We start from the raw sequence: 7,958 nt of genomic DNA on the forward strand, positions 1-7,958 counted from the left end.
GTTAGAAACAAATTGGCCCCTATTGCCTCCGGTGCCTTGGTTAGGAACATTGCTTTGTTGATTATTTCCCATGTTACCTTGGTCACCAAAATTTTGATTTTGATGGTCATGGTATCGGGAATTAGGTTTTTGGTTTTGATTACCATACCCCCTTTGGTTAGAGTAGCCTCTTCCATTGAAATTGGAAGGGCCTCCCCCACCATGGTGTTGGTTATCATAACCACCACCACTTTGGTTCCAACCACGGTTTCCACCTTGATTCCAATTCCCCATTTGGTTGGAGTTTGGCCCCAAGTTTCCTACAATTCCCATTCTAGGAGCAAAATTCATAGCATTGACATTTTCCATATTACCATCATGTTCATGGTAAGGGGGTTGAACTTCACAAGCATATACACAATGAGAGGTATCATGATCATAGGTTTCATAATTAGAACAAAACATGCATCCTTGGGGCATTGTATTGTAAGAAGAGGGGGAGGAAGTATCCATACCATTGCCTCCCTTGGTTGAAGGGGAGGTATTACCATGAGGGTTGGACCTTTCTTTCATCAATTATTCATCCAATTGCTTGGTCATTTTGGAGATTTGGGTAGAAAGGTTGTTGATTGCGTTGGCTTGCTCCAATGGATAAACACCCTTACTAGAAGTAGCATCCCTTTCTCCTTCGTACCAATCATCATAGTGCTTTGCGGCCTCCTCTATAATACACTCCACTTCATGCTCTCCTTTGTTCATGATTGGACCACCGGCCGCGACGTCTAGGCTTATTCTTCCTTGAGGTGTGAGACCTCCATAGAAAGTGTGAATGAGTTGATACTTGGGTATCCCATGGTGTGGGCATTGACGTTGAAGCTCTTTGTATCGTTCCCATGCCGCACTTAGAGACTCACCACTCTTTTGGCGAAAACCTTGAATCAAAGACCGAGCCTCGGCGGTCTTCCTATGGTTATAAAACCTCCTCAAGAAAGTCGTAGTCACTTGGTCCCATGTTGTGAGAGAATTAGGGGGCACCTCCTTCTCTAGCCATTCTAGACCTCTCCCAATTAGCGAAAATGGAAACATTTTGAGGCGAATATATTCTTGAGTCACTCCATTGGCCTTTATTGTGTCACAATATTTCTCAAACTCTTTTAGGTGCTCATGAGGACTCTCAAACTTTCCACCCGAGAATTGTTTCCTCTCAATCAAGGCAATCAAATTAGGCTTGATCTCGAAATTGTTGGCTTGAGTAGTAGGAGTTAGGATCCCACTTTGCGCTCTAAAAGCTTCGGGGGCCCCAAGACGACTCAAAGGCGTATTCTCTCCCATTTTAGAACCTTCTTCACTCTCAAACTTATAGGTTGAGAAAGGGTTGATTTCTGAACTCGAAGATGATTTAGAGCTATCTAATTCTTCACTTGAGGGTGAAGAGGGTGGAGTATCTTCTAATTCTCTTACTCCTCTCGTTGGAGTGTGGGAATTTCTACTCCTTTCTCTTGCTTCTCTTCAAAGTAGGGACAAAGACCTCTGTAGCTCTGGATCGATGGGAATCAATGATCTTGAGCGGGTTCGTCCTCTGTTCATACAACAAAGCTAAGAAGAACGTAAGCACTGACAAGTAACAAAAGTAGCAAAAACTAACAAATAAAGATGAGATAGTCTCAAACAAGCAAAGAAATAGCAATGGAAGCCGTCTCCCCGGCAACGGTGCCAATTTGACAAGGTAGAGTGGTAACTTGGGGATGATTTGAAGCTAGTGGAGAGAACGCGGACCGTCTTGGTTGGGGCTAGGGCAGAGGATGAAATCATTAGTTCTCTACGCTTAGATTAGGTTTGTCTCCTTCAACCATGAGCATCTTAGAACGTGTTCCCCTTCTTTGAGTTGAGAAAAGTAAGCATTCTTTGATTCATGTCCCTATGTTAGAGTCCATTTGGAGCATTTCCCATCGTGAAGCTTGATTGATTTTCTTAACCCTTGTCATATTATGCTTGTTGTGTGTGTTGTCTTTTTGTTTTATTATTCCTTGCTTGAGGACAAGCAAAAGGCAAGTGTGGGGGATTTTGATGAGTGGCATTTATGCCACTCTTTTATCCTTTTTCTCTAAAGATTCTCCCCTCATTTGCACTTGTTTGGCCCTTTTTCTAAGCATTCTTACTTAGTTTTGCTTCCTCTTTTCTTTCTCCTTTATCTTCCCTTTTCTTAGTCTTCTCGCTTTGTTCTTATTGTGATTTTCATGCTTATGCTTTGTAGGAACCATCGGGATTTTCAAGAGGAGGAAGCTAAGCTCAAGGGAAGCTGGAGGAAGTATGATTCAGAAGAGGTTCGGTCGAACCTCCTGAAGGTGTGGCCGAACCAAAGTGTGGCCGAACCTGCTCAGTGGTTCGGCTGAACGTCGAGGCAGGGACAAGATGAAATTTGGAAGTTTTGCAGGAGTGGCCGAACCACAAGAGTTCGACCAGACCAGGATCAGGGAGGTTCGACCGAACCTACCCATGGTTCGGCCGAACCTACCCTGTAGTCCGGCCGAACCTACCCTATAGTCCGGCCGAGCCTTCCCATTGTTCGGTCGAACCTCTCCTTTTATCAGCTGGCTCTGTACGGACTATATGAGTCCCATCTTAGAATGTTTTGAGAGATTAGATTAACTTAGTTTTATTTTTTTTCTACATTGTTAGCTTAATCTAGAGAGAGAAACACTATTAGTCTTCATTGGTAGAGAGAGAAAGTGTGGTTTTCTTCAATGATGAACTTGGATTTTGAAGAAGGAGTTTGTTCAATCCTTTGTAGACCTTCATCTTTAATTAATGAGCAATCTCTTACTCTTTCTCTTTACCTTTGTTTTTTATTTTGCTTATTTGCTTTGATTTTTCTTCTTTGCTTATTAATCATGTTGATGCTTATTGATTTGATGATTGATATTGTTTTCAATATGGTTTTTGAGTAGTCACCTAGCCAAGGTTGTGGGGATGGTGTAGTTGCTAATTGTTCATGCTTATAATGTTAGGGTTATGTTAATGGTGATTAAAGTCTTTGCATGCTTGATATTCTTTGGTCTTCTTGCAAGTGCACATTGTTAGTTGATCAAAGACGAGTCTTTGCTAACAAGTAACGGAAGTTGACTTAGTTGAGATTCATTACTATCGATAATTCTTTGTTTGCACCTTCTAATATATGGTTCTAATGTGGAAACATAGAGGCTATGTTAGGAGAAGCCAATTAACCCCGGAAGACGGTTAGATTGGACCCCTTTACTTCGGTATTCATGCATGTTTAGTTTACCATTGATATGCTACTTTGTTATTGCATGATCAAGCGTCAACTTCACCTACCCATTTCCCTTGGTGCCTAGCTATATGAATTTTAATCCATTTCGTTCTTAGTTTAACCTTTTATTTATTCACACTTCTTGTTTCGAGATAGCTTAGACCCTAGGTAATGAATGCAGTGCTTAAGCATTTCTCCCTGTGGTTCGACCCCTCTATTTACCCTATACACGTATTAGGTGAGTAGAGCGTTATAAATTCATTTGATTTAGGTGTAGTCGCTCAACGACACGATTATTGCCTTGTCAGCGGCATTACTTTTGGCCCACTCTTGAAGCAGACGCTAAAGAGTTGGTGAAGAGATGTGACAAATGCCAGAGGTTTGGCAAGCTAATTCACCGCTCGACTACTGATCTGACGGTAATCCACAGCCCAGTCCTGTTTCCTAAATGAGGCATGGATATCCTGGGTCCTTATACGCCTGCACCAGGTGGAAAGCGCTACATTTTGGTGGCTGTGGATTATTTCACCAAATGGGTAGAAGCTGAGCAGGTCAAGAACATCAAGACAAAGGATTTCATCTCTTTCATTTGGAAGAACATTATCACCCGGTTCGGGGTACCTATGTCTATGGTGTTTGATAATTTCCCTAAGTTTCAAACACCTCATCTTAAGACTTGGTTGGGAGATCAGGGTATTTCACATTATTTTGCATCAGTCGACCGACCCTAAGCAAACGGCCAAGTTAAATCCTTCAACAAACTCATCTCAGACGGCATAAAAAAGAAAATTGAAATAGACGGTGGCTTATGGGCAAAAGAGCTAATTATTTTCCTATGGGCCATCCGGATTACTGCCAAAGGGCAACCGGTGAAACCCCATTTCTTATGGTATACGGTGCTGAAGCCGTCTTGCCCATTGAACATTACGAGCCGACTTTAAGAGTCATGCTTTATGATGAAGAGGTAAAATGGGAGGCCATGCGGCTAGCATTGGACTCCCTCCCGGAACGCAGGGGCAATGCTGCCCTGCACCATGAGATATGTCGTCTAAGAATGACCAGAGCCTATAACAAGAAAGTGCGCAAGCGTCCTTTGAAAGTTGACGACTTTGTGTTACAAAAAATGGAGGCAACCGGTAGGGCCAATGAAGCTGGAAAGCTAACTCCTAATTGGGAAGGCCCCTAGCGGATTTATGAAGAAGTGAGAGATGGCAGTTACCGTCTGGAAACTCTAGACGGCCGGCGTCTACCTAGAACTTGGATTGTAGATAACTGAAAAAAGTACTACTTTTGAGAAATGTAAATTTTTTGTAAACAGTGAGTCAATGAATGAGAAATCAGGCTTTGTTTGCAAAATTGTTTTGCTATTTTTATAACTACTTATCCGCCTGGGTTATCCTAAGACGGAACTTATGTTTGACACTTAGTGTAGATTCAATAATATAATTATTTATCCGCCTAGGTAATACTCAGACGGATTACTAGTTTATTCAACTAAGTTTGATACTTAGTGTAATTTAATTTTATACTTACCCTTCCGCCTGGGTAATACCTAGACGGACAAATTGCTTAACCAACTAAATTGACATTTAGTATAAATATGATATCGCGTGGCCAATGGCCAGCTTCAAAAAACTAAGTACAAAGACGCTTAGTGGCTATATAATCGGTCTCAAACAAGACCAATGGCCAAATGGCCAGATGGTTGCTTATTTTATAAAACCGCCTGTCCCAACATGGACAATGGCGTCCGGCAATACCCCTCCAGGTGCAATTGTCGCAGAGAACAGACTATTCGTCAATTCTACGTACCTATGCAGACGACAAAAATTGAACGACCAAATTGGTCAACTCATAGCCGTCTGACCAGAATAATCTACGAGAAACGGTTAAGTTACCGTATACCGGATGCCCCGAGGCATCTGTCGGTTGCCGGCAGAAGTTTTCCACTTAGATTATTTATTCCAAAGTTCCATTCTCTCTCCCAATTGGGGCGAAGGTTTTGTGTAATGTCTATGTAATAATCCTAGACAAAATATTACCGTTTGGATAAGAGACTCGAAGCACCCGTTTTAATGGCCGGCTGTGCACTTGGTTTGGGGCAATCACCACTATGATTGATTGGCCTAAAAACATCTCATACTTCTCCAAGTATCCAGTGTTTTCAAGCCAATCAATCAATTTGAAATGAAACCAACCACACAGCCGTCCAGGGGAAAGAGCACCCGGATCGCAAATTGCCGCATGCTTTTTTAAGTTAGGCAAAATATTAAAGAATTGCAAATATACGCAAAATTCAAATTGAAAAATTCAAACACAAACATATATAAACAACCGACTGAGTCAGAATACTTCATTAATATTGATAATGGCACAAAGGCCAGAATAAGTGTTAACCAGAGTCACATCCGTTGAAGAAGCCAAAAAAAACAAATTGTTAACCCAACTCCACATTTGGTAAAGATACAACATTACACGGCATACAAACCGACAAAGAAAATTAGTTGGCATACTGCCGCAGAATTTGGGAAGGCTCGCCTAAGGCTGAGGTGGAAGCTGCTGCTCCGACTGGTTGTGGCCGGTTGGGAGGACTTCATATTGGTCATCAACTACTTGAGGCTGATTACCTTCGTTTCGCTCTACCTCCGCAGGATCCTCAGTGTCCAACACTTCATACCCTTGCTCGGCAGCCCAGTCTCATAAGCGAGGCGGAGGAGCCTCACCCAGCACTTGGGCATCATACACCTCAGTGGCGTAATCATACCTAAGTATATAGACTTCAAAGTGTATATCTGGGTAGAGGAGGCTCCAAGTGATCTTCAGACGGGCTGCATTGTCCCGCTCATTTTCCTCCATCAGCCGCTTTTGCTCCTAAGCGATCTCGTCCGACTTCTTGTTCCACAGAGTAATGATCTCGACCCCCAGTCGGGAGACATCTTCCCGGATTTTGGTATTTTCTTTGTCAGCATCTTCTAATGCCTTGAGTTAAGATTGAGCATCCTTCATTTTTTGCTGAAGGTCATTAGCCCGGCTGGTGGCCTCATCGTTTGCAGCCGTCAAGCTCCGGATGAGCTCCTCCTGTTTCAACTCTACTGCTTTAATCTCTAAATCACACATATAATTAGCATATTCAGCAGAGTTGAGGTTTTCAAGGGCCCTCCGTTTGGCGTCATTTACCTCTTCCTGTTTTCGCCTAAAGGGGCCCCGGAGTCCGTCCACTCTCAGCATTACCTGGGAAAAGAACAGCCGGATTATGATATACTTAGTTAAAATAAAGAAAAGATATCAGGGTTTTGGGATTCTTTACCTCAGCCAGCTGGCCCATTATCCGATCGAAGTCCACTACCTGCAGATCAGGTATTGAATTCTTCCTTGACCGGGTGAGGGTCCTCACCATCAGTTTTGCGAAAGCAGCAAGATCCGACTCGTAAAATGTAAGATCTGCACCAAAAGTAGAATTACTCTAAGAAAAGGAAGCAGCATAGTTGGCAGGCTGCTGACTGAACCCCCGGAGGGGTCTACCTTAGTCTTGAATCTCATGAAATCAAGTGGCCAAGGTATTTCAATCTTTCCCTTACCTTGGGTATCCGAATTGGGCATAGGCGTCTCTTCCTCCCCGGTTGTTGCCGCACCGGCTGCAACATTAGGTGGCATGCCACCCTTCGATGCCGTGGAAGCATCCGGCGCTTTCTGCTGCAAACGCTCTGAGCCTTCGCTCAGAATCTTCATTGCAGTAGGGGATTTGCCACCGGTCGTGGGATGATCGGATTTGGCCGAAGAGTTTGGCCGAAGAGGGTCCTTTCTAACGGCCTTCGCAGCCGGAGCCTTTTCTAGATCCTCTCCTTGCCTTTTGAAAATCTTGGAGAAGGATCGTGGCACACGTTTTGCAAAGTCCTGCAAATTGAAAAATTTAATTATACCCAACCTACAAACTACCTTTGTAAAAAAAAATAATAATAAAAAAAAAATAAATGTAGATATATATTTATTAATACTAAGTCAGGCGGTCTTACCCCCCCTTTCTTGGTCTCTTTAGCGTCAACGACTGCTTTCTTGGCAATAGTAGCCTCCTTGCTTAGCAGCGCCGCCGACTTAGCTGGAGTTTTTGCCGGATCAACCATCTTCAAGGGGTCGGCTGCATGAATAAAATAAATGTTACAAGAAATTTTGGAATTTTTATAAGACAAAAATAAAATCACAATGACAGGGTAAAGTTGTATCCCCTAATCAAAAATAATTACCTAAATCACTAACTAAGGTAGATAGGAAAGTAGGGTCGAACTCCACAGGGAAACAAGTCTTTTTAAATCTAATTAATTAATATATTCTAAATTATCTAAGTATCCAATATTTTAAATGTGAATTCTATACTATGAAGAATGAGTTTAGGGAGAAAAGAATCAATAATAAGGAAACCTAGGGTCACAGGTTCACCAATAATTAATATTCCGTGATAGAACGAAGTAATTAATAATTAATAATTAATAATGCATAGATAACATGATTAACAGGCTCTCGCAATTTATTAATCAACAAAGATCTAACAGACTCTCGCAATTTATTAGACCTAAGTTCCTATTAAAAATAGCCTTTAATATTAAATCAACATCTGCTGGATTCATCAATTCAATATTGCTAAACATTCACAATCAAATTACATCTGCTCGATTCATAATCTAATTGCAAAGAATTAAAACAATTCAATAAGAAA

General features: G+C 41.9%; 1 non-coding gene across 1 annotated transcript; it reads left to right on the forward strand.

Moving 5' to 3' along the window:
* Positions 1 to 826: 826 nt before the first annotated feature.
* LOC145608036 (small nucleolar RNA R71) lies at positions 827 to 932 on the forward strand. The gene has a single exon (XR_014105704.1). It is a non-coding gene; the product is annotated as a small nucleolar RNA R71 (small nucleolar RNA).
* The last annotated feature ends 7,026 nt before the right edge of the window (positions 933 to 7,958 follow it).

The sequence above is a fragment of the Chenopodium album genome, chromosome 2 (genome assembly GCF_948465745.1).
Source record: "Chenopodium album chromosome 2, dcCheAlbu1.1, whole genome shotgun sequence".
Taxonomy (NCBI): domain Eukaryota; kingdom Viridiplantae; phylum Streptophyta; class Magnoliopsida; order Caryophyllales; family Amaranthaceae; genus Chenopodium; species Chenopodium album.